This window comes from Aythya fuligula, chromosome 14, assembly GCF_009819795.1.
Source record: "Aythya fuligula isolate bAytFul2 chromosome 14, bAytFul2.pri, whole genome shotgun sequence".
Lineage (NCBI taxonomy): Eukaryota > Metazoa > Chordata > Aves > Anseriformes > Anatidae > Aythya > Aythya fuligula.
This window is the reverse complement of record NC_045572.1, coordinates 17,259,234-17,274,034: the sequence shown is the minus strand read 5'-3', so window position 1 is coordinate 17,274,034 and position 14,801 is coordinate 17,259,234. Positions and strand designations below refer to the sequence as shown.

Here is a 14,801-nt window from a genome sequence, read left to right as displayed (position 1 = left end):
GTGCCAATCAGCACTGAAAAGAATAAAATAAAAGGACCAGCGGGCATCTGCATATAGCTCCAAATGCACTGCAATGACCAATATCTGGAGTGTTTTCAAGATGAAATAAAAACAGGCTGGTTTCCCTGCTGGGGCAGCGACTCCCCAGGCAGAGGAGGGACAAAGTTGTGGACATATCAAGCAGAGAGTAAGGGTGATGCTAATCCTGCTATTGCTAATTAACTTTCTTTAAAAAAAAAGTATTAGTTAAAAGTAGAGCATGGACGTGGTCATAGTGGCCCAAATCAGGATTTTCCCAGCTCCAGGCACACGAGAAGGTGACGCCATGAGCTGGTGCCAAGGGGAGCTGCTTCCCTGCACCCTCAGCTCCCTCCTTCATGCTCCGGGATGCCAGAGGAGATTTCATGTCCCCACCTGTCACTGCTGCCCATTTATCCCAGATAAACACACGAGGAGGCACACAGCCTGCACCAGCAGGAGAGGTGCTGCCTCCCAGCCAGCCATCTCCCAGACCCTGGGATCCCACAAACAGGGCAGAAAAAAGCAGACAGCTTGTGCTGCATCTTGTTCCCACAAGGGAAGGAGAATAAACTTTAAAAAAAAAACAGATGATTGGGAAAGGATGGAGCCTGCACACCCTGCAGTGTGGTCTCCTCCTCCTCACTTGCGGCAGCTGCATCTGTACAACCCCAGGACCTGAAGGGTAACAAACCCCTAAACAAAAAGCCCATCTGGGAACAGGATGAGAGTTTGAAATAACACTATAAAGTTTTACCAGAATAACTGATTTTAATTACAGGAAATAATTTCATATCTCATTGTGAAACTACACCACTTTCAAAGCTTTCAAGCTGATTTATCCTAGGTACAAGACTTTTTGCTTCCTTTCCTGTAAGCACCACACACATCCATGCTTCTCCTGCATCCTCCTCACTGCAGTTTCCCACAGACCAGCCATGAAACATGATTTATTTATTAATATTATTTATTTTCACCCTACCAGGGCTGGTTTCAGCTCGAAGGAAGAGGTGGCAGTGACAGCAGGATGAAGTGTCTGTAAGAAGAGGCACGGAGCACGGCCTGTAGGAAACTGAACCCACCCTAGAAACAAGGAGGATATTTTCCAAAAACACCAGAATGCAGGCACCCTAGTTGGTGAGCCATTTATATACTAAAAGAAGTCACCTTTACTTTTAGAAAGCATCATTTCAGCACCTGCACCAGCTCACATGCAATCCTGCCCATGGATACCTGTGCCTATCTTAACCTAGCTGCAATGCTCTCCATTTAATCTCAGATATGTTATAAGGTGTCCAAGCAGATAACCTTAGACCAGTTGTTTTTTTTTTTGTTTTGTTTTTTGTTTTTTTTTAAGACGAAGTCTCATACAATGCATAATGAAAGTGCATTTTTACAAGTCCCAGCTGTCAAAGGGCACAAGGACAAAGGGCTGCTGTCTGGTGCTGTAAGACACCTGATCAGAAACCAAAGTCTCCAAAGCTACAAGAGACATCCTCTAAAATAGAACGTGATGGGCCACTCGGTGGAGACAAGACATGGCACATGAATATTATTTAGGCTACCAGGAGCCCACCATGAAGCCCTACCCAAGCAGAACACTCTCCCCCATTCCTGGGCTCAGCCTTGCAGAGGTGCCCCCCATCCCTCAGGTCTGGATCCGGCCACACTTGTGTTAGCTCCGGCTACGTGCATAAAGCCTGGAGGCTGGTGTCTGCAGCTCCAGATTTGGAAGGAAGAGATCACAGCACTGTAATTACTTGAGCTGGAAGCTTCCAGCCCAGCTGATTTGTCCTGTCATTTAATACCCACTCGTTTCCAAACGCAGTCGGCAGAGACAGCAACGTGCATCCCCTTGGCACGGGCCCAGGCAGAGTCGAGGGCTCTGCATTGCACACAGCACTGCAGGAGATTTTCCATGGCTAATAAGACCACAATGAAACTGATATTACAACTTAAACTGGGGGTCACAGAAAGCCAAGACAATAAATCCACTCAGCTTCAGAGAGCCTGAAGAAGCGTGACCTTTTCCCCATGGTTTACAACACAGGAGCCTGAGGAGAGCACCCCTTCCTATTACATTACACTTCTATTTACCTACTCTACCAGGGGATGGCCTTTAAATTCCTGTTTTTGGGATTCTGCTCAGGCAGCAGGAGTCACATCCTACTCGAAGGGAAGGGTTTGCCAACGGCCTCACACGAGCCCTGCACCTTGCCTTGGTTATCGCTTTCCCCGTCCTGCACTCGGAGCCTTCCCACGTAATGGGACGCACACGTTTGGTCTCCCCGCTGGATTAGGAGGTCTTCAAGGCAGGTATCACCTTTTTGAGCCCTGACTGTACAGTATCTGACACAACCAGAGCCTAACCCTTGTCTGGGGCTCCTGATCGCCGTGGTAATGAAGACATTTCATTTCCAGCTGTACACTGAAGAGTCGGCTCTCAATTATCTGGGGTAACCAAAGGATAAATATCTAACAGAAGGCAAAAAATATGGTTAAAGAGGCATGTAATTTGCACTGAACACAACGTGCTTTTATAGCTCATGGAGAAAATTAAGTTATTGAAGGAAACATGCTCCCTGCCTTCTGCTGGGCCTACTGACCACATGCTCATGGAAAGGTTCGAGCCCACGGGAAATATTTCCTTTTACGTTTTTTTTTGAGGAATGATCAGGCTTGGGACCACCACTTCGAGCTGCCTCCAAGGGAAGGCTCCCTCATCTCGGTGCAGAGCCCCTACTCTCGGATTCAAGGACAAATTTCCTCCTTTCAGGAAACAATGGTAGTCACGGGAACAGTAGAAGAAATGAAAAAGTTTATTAAAACACATATTTAAAAATTAAAAAAAAAAAAGCACACAAGGGCCTTGAACTGCTAGCTGACCATGGGGAATATAAGAAACCAAGGCTAGAAAAGCCGCATTTGGATGTTTAAGTGCCAGCATGAACATGAATTCAAGTCCATTCCAGCCCTGCTAACATTAGGAGTATAACTGTTATTGGTATCTCACCCTTATCATTCACTTCAATTAACTCGGGTTGCTGCAGCAGCCACAACGGGTGTCTGTATGAGCACACAACGCCCACCCTGACACCAGAGAGGAGCTCAGCAGGGGCTCGGCCTCCCCTCACCTCTCAGCAGCTGGGACTGAAGCAGGAAACCCCCCGCCACCAGGCTCAGGCACCCAGCAGCCCCCCAGCACCACCACAGCCACTGCAATGAGATAGGGATGAGCTGCCCCCCCCAGCACGGCTTGCAGAGCCCAGGAGGTGCTCGGCTGCCCTGTATAGGAGATGAGTGGGTGAGGATTGCACCCTCCCCACTCACATCCAGAGCATAACTGCCCTAAAGTCCCTTTACAAGCAAAATACAGACTTCAACAAATCCCTATTTGCACAAACCTGTGGGTTTTGTTTGTTTGTTTTTTGTTTTTTGTTTTTTTTTTTTTTTTACCAGCCGCTAAATATCACACAGACTACTTGGAGACATGTCCCCCTTTTCCTTGCCTTCTAGCAGAGCAAAATATGATTTACATTCTGTTTGCAGGCAAATCAAGTAAAATGCTTAATTATAAATAGCACTTGTAAATATAATCCTTTCAGCTGGAATATTTGTACCGGGGAGGTGACAGACCTTAGTAATGACTCCAGTTACAGAGCTCAATTAGCCCTGTTTCTCATCCCAGCACCGGCTGGAGCACAACGCCCTGGTGCAAGCTTGCACACACACACACAGGGCCACAAAGCACCACAGAGCAAACCCACATCAGGTGCCGGGCATGCAGACACCACCAGTTTTAGTGACACCACAACAGCTCACAGCAGTCGAGGACCCCAAAAGATATGTGGTTCCCATCATACCAGAAGATTAGCTCCATTATTTTTATTTATGTAGAGCTGAAACACACTTTCTAAAGCCAAGTCTGCGTTCAGCAGATGAAATATTTTATAACCTAGCCACCAAGGTTATGGAAAGGTGGAGGGGAATGTATATCAATATTGATAAGATTTTTTTCCCCCTAGATATATTTACTAGGCTGGATCATCTTCTACAGGTAATAGAGCTGAAGATATCACCTCTATTGCTCAGACATCACGAGGAGGTACCAAGTTGGAAAGCTCTGACCAAACAAGTCCCAGCCTTGAGGCCCCCAAAACCTGCTAGATCATGCAGAGTTGGAACTACCAGACTGAAGATGGCATTTAAGAGCCAAGACAACTCCATGATAAAGAGCTGCAAACATTTCAGTCAGGAGAAAGTGTTCATTACATCTACTGTGCCGGGAAAGCTAAAGCACAAATGACAACAGGAGAAGAAAATAAAAAAAAAGACAAACATTTCACTCCATATAACTAGCTCCACCCCCACTTTTCAACTAACTTTTGAAGTTGGATCTGTTTGTGAGAGTTTGGTCCTGCTCTTTGCTGTTCAGGTGACAGCCTCTGCCATCACAGCTCGATGTATGATAACAAATACAGGACCATACACAGTTATTCCAACATCAGAGATTACATAGAAGTGGCATTTGCATGAATTGATTTCAAAACAAAAGGTTTTCATTTTTATGACACTATCTTTTCATCAATAACAAAATATATATATTTTTTAAAAATAAATCTGAGTAAAAAAAAACAAAAAACTTTACAGACCTTTACAGACTCCAAGCATGAGCTGCTGGCGAGCATGGCTGCCTCAGCTCACGCAAACAAACTTCACCTGGGCAAGTTACTCCTGGGAGGTCTCACCTGGGGCTTCAAACCATAGCATGAGAATTAACAGAAGATGAGAAGCCAGCTAGGTTGTGTCCTCCAGGGCAACGAGCACTGTCCTGACCTTCCTATGTCCACGTGTCCCAGCACAGCAGCTCCCTGAGGTCTCCTCTCCATCTCCTCCAAAATGCCAGAGCCGTACACGGCTTAGCCAGGAAGAGAAGGGAGAGCCCCAGCCCTGCCAACATTTATGATCTGAGGGATTAACCCCACCACGAGCACTTTAGACTCATACCTAATACTCGAGGCATGCAGATATCTGCACTATGCTGGAGCTATTCCACAAGGAACAGCACATGGAGGAGTACTGAAACGCACTGAATGAGAGAAACGCCCTGATTTCACAGATCTAAGACAACTTCAACCAACAAAACCGAACCAGAGCTGGCAGATCTGCAGCAACGCAAGGTGCCAGAGGCAGCTCCAGGTTCGGGTGCACTAGCTGGAGGTACTTTGGGAGGATTTTGCCCTGAAAAAACAGGCAGCCCTTGGTTAACCAAGGAGCAATATACCTTCCTAAAAGCGACCACAGAGGCTAATCTCATGAAGGGCAAAAGCTGCCAGAGCTTGAGAGCTTTGTTGAAGCAGGGCCTAATGCCTGTCAGCTTGGACAGGCTCTGAGCTCCTCCAAGAAGCACTCAGCAGCTTCAAATCCATGTTTCTACTTCAGGAAGTAGAAGGCACAGGAGACAAATACCTTTTAAAAGATGCTGTTTCTGTCTATTAGCCCAATATACTTGTTAAACAACCCGCTGAGGACAGTAAAAGTAAACAAACAGACGTTTGGATGGGCTGATTTGCACCTTTGGAGAGATCTACCAGCAGCGATTACACAGGTGGTTAACTTTAGGGAGAAACTTCATCTTCTTATTAAGAAAAAGGAACACAATTATAACATTGGTGTGAAATAATTTGTCCCACATTTGGTGTTTCTCTCTCTCTCTGTCAGTTTATTGCTTCAAAATTATTTATCTCATTATTTATCTGTTTTTGAAGGACATCTTTTTGTGCCTTCGAGCCACTCTATTCATTAGTTCTCCAGAGCTCGTGTCCCATTTCATTATGTTTTAATCTTTACAGTTGTTAATTTGCATTTCATTTCCTGTAGTAGCAAAACATTACTAACAAAAGAGTTATTGTAAATATTAATACAAGTCAACTGATAATCATCCAAGGAAGCATTTCACAGCGGTAGCAATTGCCTGTGTCCAAGGCAGGAAAAAAAGCAATTCAAGCAGCTAGAGAGGAGAAACACTTCAGGTTGAGGGCACGGCACCTTCTGGGAAGCATAGGCCGGGCCACTGCAAAGCAGCACTCCTAATTAATGAGGTCTTACATGAAAAAGAAAATGCCTGGAAAAAAAGCAAGCCCTGGTTGGTAACCGGCCACCTAGAGTCCATCAGGAGCTGAGCTACTTTAACCTCTCCACTGCACGTTAATGCAAGCAACTGCTTTGCTAGCACCCCAACTGTAATACTCACCTACAAAAACTAACAAAAGCACCGTGCCAAGCCAAAAAAGACAACCCTACAGCAGCAAACTCAACAAAGCAGGCAGGTGAGGCTTCCTCCTCCACGCACAAACTTTACTGCCAGTTCCCAGCATTGCGCTCCACCGAGTTCAGCTTCGTTTGGGCTACACCACAGTTTTCATTTTGAGAGAGACACATTCAACACAGCTTAAACAATACAAAGTAACTCACTCAGATCTAAGCCATCATCCTGCAGCCTCTGAGCTTCGCTTGTGGTGTTCTGGGGATGGGGCAAAGGAAGCCAGCACCAACCCCCCTTCACGTGCTGCCTCAGCCCAAATAGATCACGGCATTTTGGAGGAGGGTAACTATCCTCGTTAGATAAATACAAGGCAGGCTTGTAAATACATTAGCTTTAATGGAGAAAAGCACTGAGTCACTCAAAGCTTGTGAGTGGAAGCCCGAGCTCTGGCTGGTTCCCTAATTAACCTCCCGCAGCCGCACAGCGCGCTGCCAGGAGCTACAAAGGACGAGCACTGCCAGGAGCTGCTCGCTAGAAAACCTCCACAAAGGAGACAAGCAGAGCTCAGGGTCTGGTATTTAGGCTCACACCTTTGTAACTCTGCTGGTACTCCTCGTTTTATCCCTTAGAGAACGCCACCAGGCACGTTTCCTGGCTTGGGGCTTCCACTGTCACCAAGTGTCCCCAGCACACAGCTGCTATCGGGAGGGGAGCGGTCACGGTGCAGCAGCGACAGCCAGGTTTGGAGCAGAGCCTGCAGAAGCCCAGTGCAGGCACCTAGCTCCCAGGTGCTGGGGAGAGGATCGCCTACAGCTCCTCACACTTGCTGCACCTTTGTAAGAACTCCAGCTTTGTACCAGGACATCCATCGGAGCCGTTCCTCCGAGCAGCTGCAGCTCCTGCCCACCCATCACAGCACGGCGCTCTCCTAGCCATGCTGCATGCACAAGTAACACAGCTGTAGGGGCTTCACTGATATAAAAAATAAATAAATACATAGATGAGGTGCTTCTCTTTACGGTCTCCCTCTCCAGTTCCTTGGGGTTTCCACGGCTGATGTGCCAGGACCAGCTCTCCACCCCAAACACACACACAGGCCCCTCTGCAGCTGTTTCCATTCACAGCAGCCACCCGAAGGGGCTGTTAGGAAAACAAAATGCCCAAATTTTTGCCCCGGTCAAGTCCTGAAGAGTGATCTGAGCAAGAAATGAAACCCACGTGATGAAGAGCCAAAGAAGTACTGCGGGAGGTGTCTGTGATGCACCAGCATAAAATTAAGAAGAAATGGAAGAAGCAAATGCAGACCTAGATGGCTGCTGAGTCTTTGCTGTGTAGAAAACAACCATTTCACATTGCTGTAAGTGCACCTTTCGTGCATCATTTCCCTTGTACTTTTACACCAGTAGAAGGGGAAAAGGATCAAAACAGCCCTTGCTGCTGCTGCTGGTGGCCAGTGGCTGCAGCACAGGGCGAGGTGGGGGCAAGGAGCTGCCCACCTCCCGCTCTGCTCCACGCTCCCAGGCATTACAGATCCCTGCAGCCCTCCTGCAGCACGGCCACTCCTCCCTTTTTCCTTCCCCTGGCCCTCCAGAACCAGCACATTACATTACTGATTAAACTGACCTTTAAAAAAAAATAGCATAAATAAATGGAAAAAAAAAAAACTATCCTATACACTAAAATACTTGTGGAAGTCTCCTGGTTTTACTTTATTATTCTCTGTAGAAAGACAAAAATCCTGAGGATTTTCAGGATTAATCTCCCTATTAAAAAATTAAGAGCTTCATTCTGGAAAATAGAGACTTCCTTGATGGGAGACTGGAAATACCTTACTTTAATCATTAACTTAGAAAAGTTTTGGAGATGACTTTAGGTATGCATTGGCCTCATGGACTTCCCCCTTGCAGGAACAGGAGTCTCTTTCAGGGGAGTTTCAACCCTGAAGTCATTCCATGATTTTATTTTATTTTTCTCCCATGTCTTGGAGGAAGGGAAAGGGTGGAGGTGGGCAAGAGAGATGTCCTGCTGCCCTGCCAAGCCCCTGGAGAACAGACCTACTATGCTCCACAAAGGTATAAATTCCCAGAGAATTGGGAAAAACAGTGCTGACTGAACAGGTACAAGAGCAGCCTCCAGCCAAACGAGTATGGTATAAATTTAACGAGAATGACTGGCAGCCATGCAGGAAAAACCTGGCATTAATGAAATCAAATAACGAAGCACCCAAGAATTAAATGGGATTTTGCAGCTGCAGGTTTCCTGCTGAGCAACGTCAATCTAACATCTGCCACCTCTCTACAGATAAAGTTCCCATCCCTAAAAAAAAATAATAATAAATAAATAAATAAGGATCTCTACACGTCCTCTAGGCATGCTGGCTTCCCCCAGCACCTGTTCAGTGCTGCCGCCTGCCACCCAGCCCCACTTCCATCACCCTCCACCAGCCTTGCCCTGGGCAAAGCCATGCGCAGGAAGGGTCTCAGCAGCTTCAGGGAATGTTCAAATCCCCGAAAACAAATCCTTTCTGGAGTAATAGGCCAAATTCTGCTCTCGCTGGGTAAAGTCTGTAGCAACCTCTCTGCAGTCACTTGAGTGTTGCTGGGGTTTAGCGCGATGCAGCCAGAGGCAGGGAGGCTTTAGCTGGCAGATAAACAAAGTTTGGCAGAGCCGTCCCCGGTTCTGCAGCTCTGCTTCTCAGGTGAGAAAAGCACACGCAAAAAGTTGAATCAAAAAAAAAAAAAAAAGAGATGAACATCTCCAGCAAGACGGAACAAGAACTAAAATAACAGAAACACACATCCAAGGGTTAGGCAGCAGACATCAGCCCTGTTCCTGTTGTAAGAGCTCTGATCTGAGAGGAGTTAATTCTCCTTTTCCCTCATCCCAAGCTGGCAGAAGGCTCTGTAGCACCATGCAGACACAGCGCTGAGCAGGAAGCCAAGGCCCCGGCTCTGCCCAGCTTAAACGTTAAGCAACTGCACAATGAGCACCTTAATCGCCCTCCTTTCTGCTTTCCTCCTACCTTCCTCTCCCCACCCCGTCCCCATCCAATTTATTGCCATGGATCCTGAAAACCTTGGAAACTGCTCAGGTTTTAAAGCTGCTGAGACCGCTGCCAATCCCTCCTACCCTATCGTCCCTTTCATTCCTGCTGGACCCAACCCCATCCCTGCCTGGCCTCGTCTTCTTCTTAGCTGCAGGCTCTCCAAAGCTTTCCGGGGCTTGTGCAGGGTTTGGTGGAGCTCTCCATCACGACCAGGTCCACAAAGCACTGCACGAATCAACAGATTTCTGCAATTCTAACTTTGGTGACAAAAAAGCAGCTATTTTGTACTAGACATCAAGAAATCCTCCCTTCTCACACCATGCAAAATCACACCCCATCGGCAGCCCTCTGTGCCCTGGGGTAAGCTCCAAGCAGCGTGGAAGGACGAATTTCCTTTGAGCCACCTTCCCCTGAGGCTGGTGGAGCTGTGTCCGTGCTCTCAGCGGGCGCTGTGGGTGCAGGGTGGGGGGGAGCAGCTGCGGTCACCTCCCCATCACCCAGCGCTGGGCACGCGGCCTGACTTTGCCCCGTGAAACGATCATTAGTGGTGATGCATCAGGAAGGTTTTGATGAGCGAATGATAAAAGTAAACAGGACACGGTAATAATCAGCCCTTATTTATAGCCGGGTAAAATGCCACAGTTGTCAATTTTGGAAAGTGACTTTGGAGGAACTTTTTTAAAGGGGAGACTGAGAACATTTCCCCCCTCCTGCCCGCAAACAGCCATAACCGTTATTGATAGCACTCCTCAACTGGCAGGTACATAGAACCAGAGGCTGCTATTTTGTGTCAAAATTGTTTTATGGTGCCGTATTTCTCCTTGTTTAAGGCAGCACTACTCATTTACAACATTAAACAACGTGATTTATGTACTTTAACAGAGCTTACTACATTTAAATGTTTTAGGCATTTCGTTTTTACAAGATACCTTGTTCCAATATAATCAATGGGCTTTTTTTCTTGGGCTGCAATAGGAATGCAGTTTGTGTTTTATAGGAAAATCAATACGAGAATTAATGGGTGACGAGCAAAGTAAATTGTAAAAAGTACAGAGGGGTTGGGAGATCTCTTTTGCTGCATCGATTCCATTAGCATCAGGCTGCCCAGTTGTGCACGGCTTCATATTTGATAAGCAAGCAGCAGACTTCATATTCCGCCGAGGACTCGGAGACAAAATAGGTGAAGTTCAGCACTGAAATAACTATGCCAAAGTCATTGAGGTTAAAGCAAGAATGGACACGAGCCAAGGCGGCTGCAGAAACACAAAGCACTCAGAAGCAGCAGCCATAAACATCAGGTGCTCGTGAGCAGGGCCCCTCTGACTTTTATGAAAGGCTGCGATACCTGAGTGATGACATTCTCGGCGGCTTTGTGCTGCTGGGTTATGTGTTTTCTAATTAATTCAAAAAATAAAAAATACAAATTACCTGAAGACAGCACTACTCACGGGTTTTCTTGCTGCTAGAGGAAAAGCAACATTAAAAAAGAAAGAAAAAGCTGCATGCAACCTGGATTTCTTGTTAAAAACATGAATAGGGAGGAGCTGTAGCAAGCTACAAGCAATGTACTCCAGAAAACATTTTTTTCTTGCCTCGGGCCTCTTTTCTTTCCTGAACTCTACTCTTGCTCTTAACACGAGTACTTGTGCTAGTGCCTCGAAAGGCTCTCTTCAAATATTTCTAGAGCCCATTTCCCCAGCAGAGACTCCTGGCACAGCCGAAGCAAAGCTGACCTGTGTGTGCATCAGGGGACAGAGAAGCCCCAGCCCCTTACACCTCCCAGGCCTGCGGTGCCACCGTCAGTGTCCCCTGCGACCAGGCGGGTGCCACCTGCACCTCACAGGCCTCTCCCTGCAGCCCTCACACGCTCAGACTCAGAGAAAACCACCAGGTTTGGGTCACACGGGGCTGCAGACACCTCTCCGAGCGTCCAGTTACCTCTGCTACTCAGCAGTGACACGTTTCCCTCTCGCAGGCTGTCCAACAAAGGGCAGTGACGACCTTCCACACTTCGAAACATCGATGATCACTCTTGCTCTGCATTACAGATGAGATGCATCTGTTCATTTTGCTACATTACTTCTCAAAACTGACCCAATAAAGCAATTGCTTTTCAGATCAGGCTCCAGATATCTCTCACTGCCAACAATAAAGCATTCCGGGGTGCTGTAACATCTGTTACTGTCCCCATCTCCTCCCTCTCCTTTGGGAAGATCCTTTCCATTTGCAGAACCACCAACAGGTTTTAACAGATCCCAGCAACGGGAGCCATGGCACGCGTTTTCTGCAGATATTCCAGATCATTTTTACACGTCACCTTCTTTCTCTTTTTGTTATTTGAAGCCTGATAGCTTATTGTTCTTTGGGATGTACTCGGAGCAAAGGAATTTAATTATATTCCATTTCAAAACAAATTGTTGATACAGACTCGAAGTGTCAGTAATTAGATAATTTCACGGCGCACATTCCATTATCGCTGCCGTACTTAATGACTGTTTATTTGAGAAGTCCTTCTATCACTGCAGCTACCCTGGTACTAAATATAATAATGGATGGGGTGATTGGTAAGCTTCACCCATTGCTCTCATGCTTAAAGTAACGAGCTCTGGAGGAATTTCTGCTCAAATGTGGAGATTTAGATGGCAAGGATTAAAACGCCGGCCTTAATGAAATCAGTAATAAAACAGTCATTGACTTCCCGGGGTTTAAATGTAATCAGATCCTTACAAGTAAAGATGATTAGTGACTCAGACTACATATTAAATAAACAATTATCATGAACTCTAGCCTGAGTGCCAAGAGGACTAATATAGAAAGATCTCATTTATTCGCTCTTGGACTCCCTAACATGCTTAAAAATGCAGAGTACATGCCCCAAAACGTCCTACCACTGCTGGGCAGGGTGCGTGCCCTCAGCAGCCCCTGGCCTGGCTGCATGTAGCCCATTGCCATGGCTTGGAGGCAAGCACAGGGCCCCCAGCCACACCGGGCAAGGACAGGAGGCAGCACAGCAGAAGTCCCGATGCTGGGCAAGGGCACCTCCTGCAGCACCTTCCCCTCCTTGGGAAGGGCACTGCACCTTCCCTGTCCTCAGCTCCACACTTCTGCAGGCCTCAAGGCACCAGGAGTTTGGGTCTGCACGCCACGAACATCCAGCATGCCCTGCCTGGAGCAAAGCACAAGCATCTCTGAGGCACTTTCCGATGTCACAGATGTAGGAATTTTTTAAAATGTTCATTTCTTTGCTTCTCTATTTTTTCAGAGTGAGATACGCAGATAATACAATGCATTTTTTATGATTCTATTAAAACACTGTGTTATTATCCAGCTATATTTTTGTCATAGCTGATTTTGATTCCTTTTTAAGTTGTTGACATTTTTAGATACAGAGAGTACTGCTTCAACCACGCATACAAGTGTAGCGATTGCCATTCTCTTAGCACAGGATTTTATGATTCTGGCATTATTCAGTAAGGCATGGACTAAATTTAAGCTTGCTTGCTGGGGTTGCTTTGAGGAAACACCAGCTGAAGTACCCATCAACACGCAGTGGTCTCAAACCCTAGCAGCTGGTGCATTGAAAGGAAAATGCAAGCATCATGATGGGGTTGATATTAAAAATAGTTAGATTTCAGCACGTTTAGCTTAGCAAAATGTTGTGTAAGTTCAACTTTCTGCTTTAAAAACCACTGCTTTATTGGTGAAATGGTGCATTACATTGGGAAATTGGAGGGAGCTCTATAAAGGACTTTGGTTTTGATCCACTTATCATAAAGGAGGAGGAATCAAGGTCTTCATTCTAGATGCACAGATTGAAGGGATGTGTTACTAGTAAAATGCCTTTAAAAAAAATGTGGGCAAGGAAAACACTGCCTACATTTTCAGACATAGCTCTTCAAAACGTATTAGGAGAAGTTTTTGCCCAGCATGCCAAGCATTACCCCCTTTAAATTAGGTATTAATTTGAACAGTGGAGCTAATTCAGTGATATTTCTGTCAGCACAAAATACAAGGACATATTGTAGTGTGATGGGGAAGAGAGACTCCGCTCCTTAGTACCGAGGCAAGCGTTCTCTCACCATGACTTTGGCACCATCACCCACTCAGGAACACCTCTGTGCTCCCAGTGGCTTTTGGCGTTGTTCTGGCTGGCCTCGTGCCTGCGTGCTGCTGCCAGTCCACCCAGCGTGCCAGCCAATAACCCAGGCAACATCAGCAATACACAATAACCTGCCTCTCCCTGCTTTTACCTGAGCAACAGCCCTGCCCCACCACTGGCTGCTGGGTGTGCGATCTCTGAGCCTTCATCTTGTCATGTTCTGGTGAGGCTGGGCAGGAGGTAATGAAGGAAGACAGAAAGCACGAGCTCTAAACCCTCATTTCCTTAAAAAAAAATAGGGCTGCAAGGAGAAGAAGGATCTAAATACAAAACATAGAGAGGGATGTTGCAGCAACAGCTATCTGAATATGCAGGATGTCATCCGCAGCCTCCTTTTCCCTTAAGTAAAGAAACTGTCAGGTAATGGCCAAATCCATCAGGCGGTGCTATCAGCTGTGCTGCTGCCCATGCCTGCGCTGTGCAGCGTAAGCTCTGCTCCAAGACTTATGAAGCACTCCAAAATTTAGATTGTTCTCCATGAGGCGTGCTGAGATCTGGATATCATATTTCACTTTTTAATTAAAATATATTTTTCACTCCCGATCTACAGAAGGAAAAACAACATAAAAGTAATTGAGACTTCACGTTTCATATGTCAAATCATGATAGCTTTTCCTATCCAATGGCATGCCAAATAAGTACTTATAACAAGATTCACCATCAAAAGCAAGCACCCTCCTTTCCAAGGATGACGGAATCAGGCTTAGATAAAATAGGAACCAGCTCATGCTCAAAATGAATCCTGGTGTCAAGCTGCTGCACCTTTGCAAAGTCCTTCATCTCTAAAACCTGCCATACTTCATTACAGTATATGGTGAAATGCACCAGCCTCTCCAGGCATTTCGCAAAAATTACCTACTAAAGCAGACAGTGTTCAGAAATTAATGTCTTTAGTACCCATGAGCAGGACTGAGTCATATATTGCAGGCTGTAATTTCAAGGTCTCATTCATCCCTCCCTGGTATCAAGCATTTTGTTGCAGCCTTTTAGTGGAAGGCTTTTATTTCCACAAGCTTCTCTCCCACTATTACGCCGTTACAAGGAAAAGCATAAAAAGCCAACAAAGGGAAGAAAAGAAAGTAGTTCCTGCACTTGGAAGGCATGCCGGGTCGGAAAGGGCACGAAGCCACGGGACGTGTGCCTGGCTGCAGCGCAGGAGGGTTGTGCTCCTCGCAGGGAAGGACTTCACGGGGGCCTGGCCAGAAAGCAAGGCTTACGTTTCCCTTCTACACACACACAGAAACAACATTAACAATGAGGCTTCAACATCCGATTCTTATTTTTTCCCTTAAATTGTGGACAACCTCCCCTTT

The 14,801-nt window shown here is 46.4% G+C and overlaps 1 long non-coding RNA gene across 1 annotated transcript in view; it reads right to left on the bottom strand.

The window, feature by feature from the left end:
• LOC116494935 overlaps positions 1 to 6,695 on the bottom strand; it is a 35,133-nt gene extending 28,438 nt beyond the window's left edge. Inside the window, exon 1 of the long non-coding RNA XR_004253908.1 lies at positions 6,493 to 6,695. This is a non-coding gene — a long non-coding RNA (uncharacterized LOC116494935). The remainder of the gene's footprint in view (positions 1 to 6,492) is intronic.
• Positions 6,696 to 14,801: the final 8,106 nt, after the last annotated feature.